The sequence below is a fragment of the Empidonax traillii genome, unplaced genomic scaffold, assembly GCF_003031625.1.
Source record: "Empidonax traillii isolate 1590-97213 ecotype Southwest subspecies unplaced genomic scaffold, ASM303162v1 scaffold1009:size532339, whole genome shotgun sequence".
In the NCBI taxonomy this organism is placed as follows: domain Eukaryota; kingdom Metazoa; phylum Chordata; class Aves; order Passeriformes; family Tyrannidae; genus Empidonax; species Empidonax traillii.
In genome coordinates, this window is record NW_020956202.1 from 473047 (window position 1) to 488868 (window position 15822).

Below are 15822 nucleotides of genomic sequence, written 5' to 3' on the forward strand. Positions count from 1 at the left end.
TGACATCGCAAATGCATTCTTCTCCATTCCCTTGGCAGCAGAGTGCAGGCCGCAGTTTGCTTTCACGTGGAGGGGCGTGCAGTACACGTGGAACCGACTGCCCCAGGGGTGGAAGCACAGTCCCACCATCTGCCATGGATTGATCCAGGCTACGCTAGAGAAAGGTGAAGCTCCAGAACACCTGCAGTACATTGATGACATCATTGTATGGGGGAACACAGCAGAAGAGGTCTCTGAAAAAGGAAAGAAAATCATACAGATTCTCCTGGAGGCTGGGTTTGCCATCAAAAAGAGTAAAGGGACCTGCCCAAGAGATCCAGTTCCTAGGAGTAAAGTGGCAAGATGGACGTCGCCAGATCCCAAGTGAAGTCATCGATAAAATCACGGCAATGCCCCCCCCCAACTAGCAAGAAGGAAACCCAAGTGTTCCTGGGTGCCATAGTTTTTTGGAGAATGCATATCCCCGAGTACAGCCAGATCATAAGCCCTCTCTATCTGGTAACCCGCAAGAAGAATGATTTCCAGTGGGGTCCTGAACAACAGCAAGCATTTGAACAGATTAAACAGGAGATTGCCCATGCTGTAGCCCTTGGGCCAGTCAGGACAGGACCAGATGTGAATAGTGTGCTCTACTCTGCATCTGGGGATAAGGGCCTCTCCTGGAGCCTCTGGCAGAAGGTGCCTGGAGAGACCCGAGGCCGCCCACTTGGATTCTAGAGCCGAAGCTACAGAGGGTCAGAAGCCAATTACACTCCAACAGAAAAGGAGATCCTAGCAGCTTATGAGGGAGTACAAGCTACCTCAGAGGTGATTGGCACAGAAGAACAGTTCCTCCTGGCACCTCGGCTACCGGTATTGAGTTGGATGTTCAAAGGGAAGACACCCCCTACGCATCATGCCACTGATGCCACCTGGAGCAAATGGATCGCCCTGATCACGCAGCGCGCCCGCATTGGAAACCCAAACCGCCCTGGGATCCTAGAAATCATCACGAACAGGCCGGAAGGTGAGAATTTTAGTCTAGCAGAAGAAGAAGAAGGGGAGTAGGTGGTATGGGTGGAGGAAGCCCCAGCATACAACCGACTACCAGAAGACATATGCTACGCACTCTTTACTGATGGTTCCTGCTGTATCGTAGGGATGAAACCTAAATGGAAAGCAGCTGTATGGAGTCCCACACGACAAGTTGCAGAAGCTATGGAAGGAGAGGGTGAATCAAGCCAATTTGCAGAGCTCAAAGCTGTGCAGTAGGCATTGGACATTGCTGAACGAGAGAAGTGGCCAAAACTTTACCTCTACACGGACTCATGTATGGTGACCAATGCCCTGTGGGGGTGGTTGGACAGATGGAAGAAGACCAATTGGAAACGTAGGGGAAAACACATCTGGGTCGCTGATATATGGCAGGACATTGCTACCCGGGTAGAGAAGCTGATTGTGAGGGTCCGCCATGTAGACGCCCATGTGCCAAAAAATCGAGTCAATGAGGAGCATCGCAACAATGAACAGGCAGACTGAGCTGCACAAGTTGAGGTGTCACAGGTGGACCTAGACTGGCAGCACAAAGGTGAACTGTTCTTAGCACGATGGGCCCATGATGCCGCCTGCCATCAGGGCAGAGATGCCACCTACAGATGGGCACAAGACCGAGGGGTGGATCTAACCATGGACGTTCTCTCTCAGGTTATCCAGGACTGTGAGACATGCGCTGCCATTAAACAGGCTAAGAGACTGAAACCCCTGTGGTATGGTGGACGGTGGAATAAATACAAATATGGGGAGGCTTGGCAGGTTGATTATATCACACTGCCACAGACCCGTCAAGGTAAGCGCTATGTGCTCACCATGGTGAAAGCCACCACTGGATGGCTGGAGAAGCATCCGGTGCCCCACGCCACTGCCAGAAATACCATTCTGGACCTCGAAAAACAGGTCCTGTGGCGGCACGGCACCCCAGAGCGGATTGAGTCAGATAATGGGACACACTTCAAGAATAGTTTAGTTACCACCTGGGCGAAAGAGCATGGCATTGAATGAGTCTATCACATACCATACCATGCAGCAGCTGCCGGAAAAGTTGAAAGGTGCAATGGACTGTTGAAGACTACCCTGAAAGCATTAGGTGGAGGGACTTTCAAACACTGGGATCAACACCTAGCAAAGGCTACATGGTTAGTCAGCACTAGAGGCTCCGTCAATCGAGCCCACCCTGCCCAATCAGAGTCCGTTCACACGGTAGATGGGGTCAAGGTCCCAGTGGTTCCCATGAGAGGTATGTTAGGTAAAACAGTTTGGGTTAACCATGCCTCGAGCAAAGGCAAATCCATTCGTGGAGTTGTCTTTGGCCAAGGACCTGGTTGCACATGGTGAGTGATGCAAGAAGATGGAGAAACCCGGTGCATACCTCAAGGAGATATCATCTTAGGGTAAACAGGCCATAACTCAGTATCTGTATTTGTACCTATATATATATTTGTGAATGTGTACGTGATTTAGAATAATGTATGTATGTATGGAGTTCAAAAAAGGTTCAATTTGATAGATGTATGGTGGCATGGGAAAGGAAAGAAAAATTAGGGGTGGATAATGTCATAGTTCTGATTTTAGCAAGGAATTTTTCTTTCCTTTCCCCTTCCCCCCACCTGCTTGTGTGCTTCTGTTAATGGGCTGTCAGGTCAAAGCAAAGGAGCTGACCTCCTCCACTAAATGGTCGAGACATTAGTCGGCAAGCAACAAAGGGGGAGGAATTAGGAAAAGGCCAGGGTGTGTGTATGGAAAGAGGTGGGGTTTGGGGGTTGGAGCTCAGCTCTGGAGCCGGAGGTGAGGCGGCAGCAGAGAGGAGAGACTGCCTGGTTTCTTCTTTGTCTTTTCCGTCGGAGGAGAGTTTTGCTGCTGTTCTCTGTGTAGCTCTTGCTAGTTGCGGGCCTGGCTCACCGCGAAATCCTCAACAACTGAAAATAGTGAGTTTTTCTTCCATTGGGAGAACTTTCTGTTTCACTCCCCCTTCCCCCCTCCTCCATCACCACCTGGCGGCAACCAAGGATCTCACAGCTCCACCTGGTGACGGGTACTGGACATTACAAGTTCTACTCCTCCAGTGATCCAACAGCGCCACCTGGTGACTACTGTAGAACATTACAAGTTCTGCACTTTTTGATAACTCAACAGCGCCACCTAGATTATTGGTGGGTATAGGGGTATTGCTTGGTTGTTTTACTTGGGGGTTTTTTCGTGTTCCTGTTAATACATACATACCTTTTAATAAAGGGTTGTTATTTTTCCCTTTTCCATAATTTGTTTTCCTTCAATCGGAGCCTCCTAATTTCGGATTTATAATTGCTAGAAAAGGAAGTTTGGGTCTTTTTCTCCTAATCCATCCTCAGCAAAAGACCTTTGTCTCATTTAAACTGGGACATGGAGATATATTTCCAGCAGAAAATCCGAAATGGGATCTAAATGATTCAATTTGATACGACTTACTAGTACAGTATGGAAAGTTAATTTCCTTAGACTTGGGAAATGCAATTCCTAAAGCAATAAATTGGACCGCTTTGTATGACATAAGACAGGGACGGGATGAAACACCCTCAGATTTCCTGGAGAAACTCAGAGCTGCCATGAGACAATACACCCCATTGGACCCTGCATCAGAGGCTGGGAAACAATTACTAGGATTACTCATGGGGCAAAGTAATCCAGACATTGGAAAGAAACTGCAAAAATTAAAGCACCCGGCAGATAAAGACTTAGAAATGCTGATGAATGAAACCTGGAAAGTATACAATAACAGAGGGAAAGAAGAAAAGAATAAAGAGGACAAAAAGCTTGCCAGAGCTGTAGTTATAGCAATGGCAGCACACAACTTGAAGCACGCAGGTTCAAATTCACACAATAACAGTAAGGATCGTAGCAAATCTCAGCAAGAAAAAGGTTTCATTCCTCAGTAAAAGAAGATTGAGTCAGATCAGTGTGCATATTGTTTTCAAAAGGGACACTGGAAACGGGAGTGCCCTAAAAAGAATGAGAAAAATGAGAAATTGTCTGTCATTGCCAATCAAGGTAGTGACTGAAGTGGACCGGTGGGCCAGTCCCTAGCAGACCCACTGGTTAAATTGGAGCTGGGGGAAGGTGAAAAAGAATTAGACTTCTTAATCAACACTGGAGCTACATTTTCAGTTCTAAATCAAGAATTAGTACCAAAAAGTGATGAATTTATTCAAGTGACGGGAGCAACAGGACAATCAGAAAAAACTTTCTTTTTGAAACCCCTAAAATATAAAATTGGAAAGCAAATGGGAATTCACCAATTCTTATATTTACCTAATTCTCCAAAGCCCCTTCTAGGCAGAGACTTGCTAGAAAATTTAGGAGCTATAATAAAATTCGATAAAAACAAACTTGAATTTCAAGTAAATGAAGAACAACTTTTAATGGCCCTAAGTCTATCAGCTGTGTAGAACCAAAACCAAACAATCATAGTGTTGAACAAATTATGAGTGAAGCTTACCTGTTAGTGTGGGTCACCGATATCCCTGGGAAATCAAAGCAAGCAGCCCCAGTAGTTATAGAATTAAAATCAGGAGTAAAACAATACCCATTAAGGCTAGAAGACAGGAAGGGAATTGAACCTATAATAGAAAAAAATTTAGAATTGGGATTATTAATAGAATGTGAATCAGAATACAATACACCAATTTTACCAATTAAGAAACCAAATGGAACCTACAGACTGGTACAGGATTTAAGGGCAGTAAACGAAATCGCAAAAACCCTGCATCCAGTGGTAGCCAACCCTTATACACTCCTGACCAGATTGAAGAATAACCTAATTTGGTTTACAGTGTTAGATTTGAAGGATGCATTCTTCTGCCTTGCCTTAGCCCCAGAGAACCAGAAAATTTTTGTCTTTGAATGGCAATCCATCAGCAGGGGTAGGAAAACACAATTGACTTGGACGGTCTTACCACAAGGTTGCAAAAATAGTCCCACAGTATTTGGAAATCAATTATCTAAGGAATTGGAACAATGGGAACGGCCACAGGGAGAGGGCGTTCTTCTACAATATGTAGATGATTTACTCATAGCAACTGAAACTGAGGAAAAATGTATAGAATGGACAATTTCATTGTTGAATTTCTTGGGACTAAATGGATATCGAGTGTCTCAGCAGAAAGCCCAGTTGGTGCAAGAAAAGGTGGCATACCTGGGATATGAAATCTCCGGAGGACAACGATCTCTGGGAACGGAGAGGAAAGAAGCCATCTGTCAGATGCCCAGGCCAGAAATGGTGAGAGATCTGTGAGCCTTTCTGGGAATGACAGGCTGGTGTCGTTTATGGATATACCAGTATGGAATACTTGCAAAACCCTTGTATGAACTGCTAAAAGAAGCCAAAGGTGTTCTAGTCTGGACACCGGAGGCAGAAACAGCCTTTAAAAGACTGAAACAGGAATTGATGAAGTCCCCAGCACTGGGCCTGCCAGATGTAACAAAACCATTCTGACTATTCTCACATGAATGACAGGGAATGGCCCTAGGCGTCCTGGCTCAACAACTTGGACCTTACAAAAGAGTCATAGCTTACTTCTCTAAACAGTTAGATGAGGTAAGCAAGGGATGACCTACCTGTTTGAGGTCAGTAGTTGCAGTGATAATGAACATAGAAGAAGCCAGGGAACTTACAATGGGCCAGAAAATGACTGTTCTAGTATCTCATACTGTGTCAGCAGTGTTGGAACAGAAGGGTGGCCATTGGTTGTCACCTTCCAGGTTCCTGAAATATCAGACAATCTTACCTGAATCAGACGATATAACCATTCAGGTGACTAACGATGTCAACCCAGCTTCGTTCCTAGAAGGAAGAATGTCAGCAGAGCCTGTTGAACATGACTGCCTAGAAACCATTCCAGCCGTCCGGACCTTAGAGAAGAACCGCTTGAAGATGCAGAAGACTGGTTCACAGATGGCAGCAGCTTCATGAGACAAGGAGTGAGGATGGCAGGTGATGCTGAAACCACAAAGGAACAGGTAATCGAATGATACCTTGAAATTTTGATGTTTTGATTTTTTTAATTTTTGTAGATCTTAGCAGTAGATATGTAGTAAATGTAGATTTTAGAGTAGCAGCATATTATCCCTTTACCCTTTAACACACCAGCTCAAACCCCTGTTACCCATTCCCATATCAATTCCCCAAATTCCACAACCTGTTTAGTCTCTTTTTCAGGGTAGAATTGTAGAAGAACACCCTAACCCTACGGAAGAAGATACAGCCATAGACTCAATAACCTTCAGGTCTAAAATTGTGGAAGGCCTCCAAGGACATTACGTGCTCTGAGGAAGATGAAGATGAAGAAGAGGGGGTCCCAAAATGCCCCCAGACCCAATTTCCAAGAGGCGTGGCGAGGGCAGAACCTGGGTGGTGACCGGACTGGATTGGGTGAAAATCATTATAAAAACTGTGAACACCTGTATTTCGGGAGTGCGCACTGGGGGTATTCCAGAAAGCTCATTAAAACCTTTGTATCCTTATCTTATCTCCTACCTAATTTGACTTGTAGTCTTTTTTTCCCCACAGCCATTTAGGCAACAGTTTTGGTGACTCGGTATGGGGAATCGAGACCTGTGACTCCTCTGGATCGGTATTCCGTTTTGCAGGGATTTCTTATCTGGTCGGCATATCTTGAAGAATTCCTGCTCTGATCTTGGGAGGCCCAACTTCTCAGAATGGCAAGTAGAGGAGGTAAGATAAAGAACAAAACTCCTAGAGAATTTTAATTAGCAGCTGCGGGAAGGAGTTTTCCCCAGGGCTAGGGAATACGGTGAGACTGGGAAGGGAAACTTGGGACTTGGACCCAAAAGTCAGTGTTTTCCCAGTCCGTTGGCAAAGGGATTTTTGCTGGAGTGGGCAGTGGAACTGCCCGGAAAGTTAAAGTTAGGGCAGGAAGGAGGATTTTGGGTTTCGTGTTGGCCAGGTGTGGCCGGGGGGGGGGGGGGGATGCCTCCCCCGCTTGAAACTCTGTGTTTCTGCCTGAACCTGGTAATGTTTGGATACAGAGTCTGCAGTGTGTGTGTGTGTGAGGCTGTGAGTTCTAAGCTAGATCTGTTGTTTTTCCTCGTGTGTTGTTTGTTAACATGGGATGTACAAAAGCTAAAGAGGAGATTCCAGAGGGAACCCCTCTTGCTTTGGTTTTACGGTATTGGAATTATTTAACTGGCCCTGAGACATCTTTAAAAAGGCGGGAGGATGTCTGGTCCTATACCGGGAAAATTAGAGGAATAGCCTGGCCAAAATTTGGCTCTTTTGAGGCAAATACAGTGTTTCATCTTATGACAATCCTTCATAAGGAGGAAATGTGGTCTGAGTTGCATTATGCAGAATTATTCTACCTTTTCTTAACCCGTCCGAAGTTAAAAAAGGAATATAAAAAAGACAAAGTTAAAATAGAGGCAGAACTCACAGAAATGGCATCAGAGGAGAAAAAGAAAAAGAAAAATCGTGCTAAACGTGATCCTAAGGAGGAAATTAATCTTGAAAGCCCTGGAAATGAAGATCTGGACCTCTTAATTCCCCCAGATATGAGAATAACAAGCCCAGGACCCTTCCTGGGTCCAACCGCAGGTGCGGGGGGCATCGGTCCATTAGGAGCAGGGGTAGCCCCTGAGGTGGGTCCTACCAGCTCGGCAGGGACGACTGGATCTGCGGTGCCGGGTCCAGTTGCTTCGGGGGCCCCGGGGGCAATGGCGGGACAAGTTGGGACTGCTCCAGGTAGAGCGGGGGTCCTGGGAACTGGTGTTGGTACTCCGGGACCCGCCGGGCCGGCGCCGGCTGTTCCAATCGGCACGGGAGTGGTAGGAGCCGGGGTGGCCTCTGCCACGGCTGCGCCAGGAGCTCTGGCACTGGCTGGACTGGCGGTAGCCTCTCCTGGAGCTGCAGGACCAGCCCCTGTAGAGGCCCAGGGGTCGGTCCTGTCTGAAGCTATGAGCTCCCTAGGTGTCGGTGATCGGGGGGTGGTAGCCCCTTCTGGAACCAGGGGGCCGGTCCGTCTGGAGCTGTGAGTTCTGCCGGTGTTGGGGCGGGGGCGATAGCCCCCCCCCTGGCCTGCGGGGCTGTATCTGGCCGGGGCTGCAGGCCCTTTCGGTTACGGGGGAGCGGTAGCGCCTCCCTGGGCTGTAGGGCCAGTCCTGGCTGGAGCCGCAGGTTCTGCTGGTAGCAGCGGGGGGGCGGTGGCCCCCGCCGGGGTTGCTACAGGCAGTGCAGGTTCAGTTACTGTGGGAACAGGAGGCTCAGACCTCAAGGCTGAGGGAGGAGGAGCAGGGGCGGTGTCTACAGCCAAAGTCCCAGCCCCGGTTGACACGGGACCCTCCAGCTCTACCATGAGGGGCGGGGATGAACCCGCCCCCATCCCTTCGGCACCTCTCTATCCTACGGGGGAGGGAGCCCCCGGTGGTCCAGGGGAAAATTCACTGCACTGTCACTGCAGGGATCCGGGTTCGATTCCCGGTCGGGGCCCCTCCCCGGGCAGATGGAGCTCGTTAGCCCGTAAGGCAATCCATCTACGTCCTGAGGACCTCACTGCCACCGTCCAAGCGTGAAGGTGGAAAGACCTTCCCCGGTTCTTCGTTCGCGAAGAGACTGGCCATTTATCAACCCTTTCAACTTTTTTATCATTTATCCTACGGGGGAAGGGGGGAACCAGGGTTTAGAATTACAGCATCAGAAAAGGAGCAGAATAAAGTTTACTGATACAGACAGAGAAGTTTCTAATGATGTATGTTCTTTTTGTAAAAAGAAGGGTCAAGGGAGAAAGAACTGTCCAGACTCGAAGAGGAGAAGTGAATCTCCACCCCCCTCCTCCAACCTCCCAACTGACTTTAAGTCAGAATGCATGAAGGGGACCGGAGAATTCTACCCTAGCAGAACCTCTGGTTGTAGCTAAGCTGGGGGAAGATGATGTGGAATTTTTAGTTGATACAGGTGCTGCATATTCCCTGTTAAACACCTTGGAAGGGAAACTGAGTCACAATACTGTAACTGTGGTTAGTGCCACAGGGGTAAGTGAAACCAGGCCTTTCTTCAAACCTTTGAAATTTAAATTAGGCAAACACTGGGTAACTCATCAATTCCTCTATATGCCAAATTCTCCTATGCCTTTATTGGGTAGAAATTTATTAAAAAAACAGGAAACTGAAATTAAATTCTATAAGGGGGGGGGGAATAAAAGTTATCATCCCTGACACTAAATATATCGAGGCAGCCACCTTTTTCATACAGGAGAACCACGGAGAGATCCCCGCAGAGGTTGAAAATGCTGTGATCCCTTTAATGTGGACTAAAACATATCCTGGGAAGTCCAAGCGAGCAGAACCCATAAGCATCATGCTCAAACCAGAAACAACACCAGCTCTACTTTACAGAAACTCCAGAAATTCATCAAACTTTCCAAACCCATAGGATTGGACACCCCTACTCATCAATTCCAACCAGGAGACTGAGTCTACATCAAATGGTGGGACAGTGACCCGCTACGAGCCAAGTGGAGAGGACCTTTCCAATTCCTGTTGACTTCCCTCACTGCCATCAAAGTTGCTGGCAAAGGACCATGGTTTCATTACTCCAGAGTGGAGAAAGCTTCAGTTCCTGGAACTATCAGTAAAGCAGAACCCGACTCAGAGGAAGAGGATGTAGCATAGACTGTTTCTGCTGTGTATGTTATCTGTATAGTCGGTAACTATGAATTAAGTTTGGAGCCTAATTTACATATGGCTTTAGTAAAATGCACATAATATTCTTTGTGAAAGTGAGTGCTGAATTTGCACTACAATTTGGCTGCAATTCGGAACCAAACCAAAATTCTACATCAAATATCTCTGGACAATGTCTCACTGGGTTTGGGAGACACTCTCCACAAACTTACTTCATGGTTACCGAACTGGACCTGGATTAAACAACTATTTCTATTGGTTATGTACATAGTAAGTGTTTGTGTAATAGCTTATTGCATGAACCAATGTTGTAGATGTTGGTCATCTTTTTGGAAAATGATTAGATGTAAGTAGTAGAGATTGGACAAAATTTTTGAGTTTTGTCCAGTCTCTAAAGGGGGGACTGATACCTTGGAGTTTTGATGTTTTGATTTTTTTAATTTTTGTAGATCTTAGCAGTAGTTATGTAGTAAATGTAGATTTTAGAGTAGCAGCATATTATCCCTCTACCCTGTAACACACCAGCTCAAACCCCTGTTACCCATTCCCATATCAATTCCCTAAATTCCACAACCTGTTTAGTCTCTTTTTCAGGGTAGAATTGTAGAAGAACACCCTAACCCTACGGAAGAAGATACAACCATAGACTCAATAACCTTCAGGCCTAGAATTCTGGAAGGCCTCCAAGGACATTACGTGCTCTGAGGAAGATGAAGATGAAGAAGAGGGGGTCCCAAAACGCCCCCAGACCCAATTTCCAAGAGGCGTGGCGGGGGCAGAACCTGGGTGGTGACCGGACTGGATTGGGTGAAAATCATTATAAAAACTGTGAACATCTGTATTTCGGGAGCGCATGCTGGAGGTATTGCAGAAAGCCTGGGGGCTCATTAAAACCTTTGTATCCTTATCTCCTAATTTGACTTGGAGTCTTTCTTTCCCCACAGCCATTTAGGCAACACTGGTGACATGACAGGGCACTGGTGACACCTTAGGGACATGGGTGACATCATTGGGGACCAGTGACATCACAGGGAACTGATGATGTCATTGGGGACACAGGGACCGCCCCTGGGGACAGCAGTGACATCACAGGGCACAGTGGTGACACCTGTGGGGACAACAGTGATATTACTGGAGACTAGTGGCATCACAGGGGTCTGGTGACATCACAGCAACATCAGTGACATTTTAGGGACACAGTGACCACCCTTGGGGACAGCAGGGACATCACATGGGACAGTGTTGACATTTTGGGGACACAGGGACCACCCTTGATGATAGCAGGGGCATCACATGGGACGGTGGTAACATCCGGGGCGACAGCAGTGACATCACTGGAGACTGTTGACATCACAGGAATAGCAGTGACATCAAAGGGACAGCAGTGACATCACAGGGACATTAGTGACATCAAAGGACACTGGTGCCACCTCTGGGGACATCAATGGCATCACAGAGGATCAGTGACATCATTTGAGATGGAGGTGACATCACAGAGAAAGCAGTGACATCAAAGGGACAGTGTTGAGGTCACAGGGACAGCAGTGACATCATTGGGGAAATTGGTGACATCTCATGGGACAGTAGGACAGCAGTGACATCACTGGAGACCACTGACATCACTGGGGAAAGCAGTGACATCACAGGGTGTAACAGGGTGAGTTCGAAAGGATGTGGAGATTGAAAACCAAGACACTGCTGTGAGCTCAACAATAAAACCCAATGTTGATTGCAAAAGGTGGTCAGGGGAAAAAAAAAAAAAGGGAACCCGAGAGAAAGAGAACAATAAGAATATGAGACACCTTACCCACACAGGTGTCACTAAGAAAGTTATCTTACCCACTCCCGATAATCATAGAAACCCCTACAGTAGCTGCGCCCTTCGCAGGGGTGATGGCTCACACATGCAGGCGTCCTTGCTATAGACAAGCGGTCCTTCGTGTGAAGCAAAAATCCCTCAAAAAAACCCAGCTGACTACTTTTATACCATTAACTGATTGCATCTGTCCAGGCAGGTGTGGCCAGTACTGCCCAGACTGAGGTTCTCAGTCTGCCCCCTTGCTTATATAAGTGTACCCCTTCAGCGCATGTGTGAGTACTTTGGAATTCCCCTAACACATGCACTGTTTAACTCAAGGGGTCTTATCTATTTGGGTCTGAGGGCTTTACTTCATCTTCTCCTCTTCAGTTTCTCCTTCAAATGTTCTCTACAGACAACCAACCAATTACAGAACACCAATGAAAACAGTTTATACAAGAAACTCTCTCTCCAAGGGCAAGGCTCCGGTTTATCAGTGAACTTGGCAGGCAAGGAACAAAACTTTCGCAGGTGGCTGGGACAAACACAGACCAAAAAATATCAACATTCCCTGATACACCTGGAATGGAAGATCACTCAAACAGCTATTCACCCCCAGCACGTCTCTCTATCGATTTCAGTGCAAACCCTCAATGATTTGCAAAGAGTGCTGGGGATTGTCAACTGGTTAAGGCTGGTTTTAGGGATTTCAACAGACAAACTTCGCCCATTGTTTTGCCTGTTAAAGGGAGACCCAGAGTTAACATCACCTAGACAGCTCACACCAGAAACTGTTGCTGCTTTACATACAGAAACTCAATTCTTGCCAAGGCAATTGATGTCTTTTGAATGAGCCAGTGGTACTGGTCATTCTAAAGGGACCTGCTCAACCTTTTGGTCTCTTAGGGCAACTATATAAAAACAAATCTCTTTTTTTCCTGTGGGAATGGGTTTTCTTAGCTCATCAGTTTTCCAAAACAGTGACAACTCAACCAGAAATATTTCAGAGAGGTCGCAGTAGATGTTGGGAACTTGTAGGGTGTGGCCCACACACACTGTATTTACCTATGACAACTGAGCATGTACAATGGTTAAAAAATGCTAGCTTTGATTTTCAAACAGCCCTGAGTGACTTTACGGGTCGAGTATTCACCTACCTACTTGTTCTTTTCTACAGCACTTAAACAGTTTTCCACTGAAGCTAAGGACACACTGATCCCCGATTCCTTTAACAGATGCTCAGACTGTCTTTACTGAGGATTCAGGGAAGATGGGCGTCATGGTTTAGCTAGGCAAGGAATTTTTTTCCCTTCCCCTGGCCCTGTGTACAGAGCCATCAAGGAACTATCAGGTGAACAAAGGGACTAGCTCCTTCACTAATCTCCCAGAACTTAGTCTCCTAGGAAACAGGGGAGATGAAAGGCTACTGTTTACTTTGTTCTCTCCTGGGCAACGGGGAAGGAGGAGTTTGGTGGGCTGGGCTGTGGCTGGAGCACAGGTTGGAGGGGGAAATCGGTGCTGCTCTTGGCTCCTCAGTGGTTAGTTAGCTGCGGGTCCTGCCTGAATTCTTCATTGGATAGGAGCTGTTATTTTTTTCCCCTTCCCTGAAGGTTTTTTTGTTGTTTTTCTTTTCCCTTTCACCGTTCCCCGAGCAAGGAGCTCCCCCGGGGGAGAGAGAGAACTGTGCAGAGCAGTTTCAACCAGCCGGAGTAAGTGAAGGATTCGGTTTTTTTGTGGTTGTTGTTGTTTTCCCTCTCCCTCTCCCCTTTCCCAGTGTGTGGGAAGGGAAAGAAGGTCCAGGTTTTTTTGGTTGGATTGGTTTCTCCAGCATACCCTGGTGGCAGGCACAGGACATTACAAGTTCTGCATCTCCAGTGATCCAACAGTGCCACCTGGTGACTGCTATAGGACACTACAAGCTATGCACGTCCAGTGACCCAAGGGCGCCCCCTATTGACTGTGGTTGGAATTGCACCAAAGGGCACAAAATTGAACCGTTTACTTTTCCCTTTGCCTGTTTATCGGTTTGTTTTTGTAAGGTATTATTTGTGGGTATAGAAGTATTGTTTGGTTGTTTTACTTTTTTTTTTATGTTTCTGTTAATACACACTTACCTTTTAATTAAGGGCTGTTATTTTTCCTTTTCCATAATTTGTTTTTCCTTCAATCGGAGCCTCTTAATTTCGAATTTATAATTGCTTAGAGGGAGGAGTTTGGGTCTTTTCTCATAACTCATCCTCAGAAAAAAACTCGTCTCATTTAAACTGGGACAATGGGTTATGCAGTTGTAGTGTGGTAGAAAGATAACGAATGGCAGCAGGACATATACCATGTAAAAGGGTCACCGTAGCTTGTAGAATTGTCAGCAGTCATTCATGCACTTACACTGTGTGATAGTTTTAATCTAGGCCTTCCTTGATGACCAGTTTGTAACCAAGGAAGGGGCAGTGTTCCCAGTATTTCATATGATTTTTACATAAATCGGGGTATAAATAAGAAGGGAGGAAAGGCCTTCTCTCTCTTCTCTTCCTGCAAGGTTTGGGAACAGTGGGTCCCTGCGTTGGTCTCGCTTATCTAAGGCTGAGGCCTGCAGCAACCGCTGGCCTGACGCGTGGAGGATTGGAGAGTGCTGGCCATGTCTACCAATCCTGCTTTTCTAAGGGATGTCGTGAGATTTGTTTTATTAGTTATTTTACTAGTTCTTGGGTTTGATTGCATATATCTGTTCGATGTCCCTTTTTTGTCCCCTTTTGTCACTCTTTTCCCTTTTCCCTATCCCTTTGGGGAGTGTTTGAATTCCCTTTTGCTGTGTACATAGCATCTTACCTGTATATAACTGTAATATACATAAAATATATATATTTTTATATAACTAGCTTGATTTCGACTTCTTCAATTTGCATAGTTTTTTTTTCCTTTGCCCTGGGGGAAGAAGGGAGGGGGAGGGGAGGGCTACTACTGTGGGTTTGGGCATTTGGCAGGGAGTCAAATCTGCACCATCACACACTGTTTCTGGGACCTTTAAATATAGTCTCCGATTCTCAGTATGTAGTGGGAGTGGTTCAGCGAATTGACCATTCCTATCTCAAAGAAATCAATCATAAAGTGGTGTTTGCCTTATTTAAAATGCTATTGTTTGTAGTTGAGGAAAGGCAATCTTCATTTTTTATCATGCACATATGCTCTCACACCTTACTGCCTGGTCCCACCTCAGTGGGTAATCAATGTGCTGATGCACTTGCTGGGCCAGTAATCGTACCTCAACAATTTGAGCAAGCTAAGTTGTCTCACCAGTTTTTTCATCAAAATACCATTAAAAAGACAATTTAACGTTACATTGGAACAAGTTCGCTCTATTATAGCATCATGTCCAGATTGTCAATTAATTACTCCAGTCACTCCAGAAGGAAATAACCCTCGAGGATTAGAACCCTTACAACTGTGGCAGGCAGATGTGACACACATTCCTTCTTTTGGCAGGTTAAAGTATGTGCATGTTTCAATTGACACATTTTCAAGATTTCTAGTGGCGACAGCCCATTCTGGGGAGAAAAGGCAGAACGTACAACATCACTTCCTTACAACCTTTGCACATATGGGAGTGCCTAGACAGATCAAGACAGACAATGGACCTTCTTATGTGTCCAAATGCACAAAAGAATTTTTTGATCATTGGGGAATACAGCATATAACAGGCATTCCACATTCCCTTACAGGTCAGGCTGTAATTGAACGTGTACATCGCATGCTCAAGGACATGTTACAAAAGCAGAAAAGAGGAAGTACAGAGTTGACTCCCCAAGAATGTTTGAAGAAAGTCTTATATGTCCTCAACTTCCTTAACAGAATAGTAGGAGAACTTACTCCACGTCATTTTGTCCCACCACTTATTTCCGTAAACAGGAAGGCAGAAGTGATGTTCAAAGAACCCATCACCAGGGAATGGCAAGGTCCTTTCCCCTTAATAACCTGGGGGAAGGATTATGTTTGTGTCTCCACAGATCAAGGACCAAGATGGATACCCTCACGATTCGTGCTACCTTGCTTTGCATCGTCTTCATAGCAACAGCCATGCCTCCTGACTGGACAACCCATGACCAGCAGAATATTTGGGTTACCTTAGCCAATGCAACTGGGATGGATACATTATGCTTGTCTGTAGCTATCCTGACTGACCCATTTGATACTTGTTTGGTGGGCCTTCCTCTCAATGGCAGCCAATGGGCTGCCTTTCAACACAACTATCTACCTCAGTGCTCTAACTCTCATAGAGCACCACATATAAAAAGCACCAAGAATCAGAACCTCAAAATCCATTT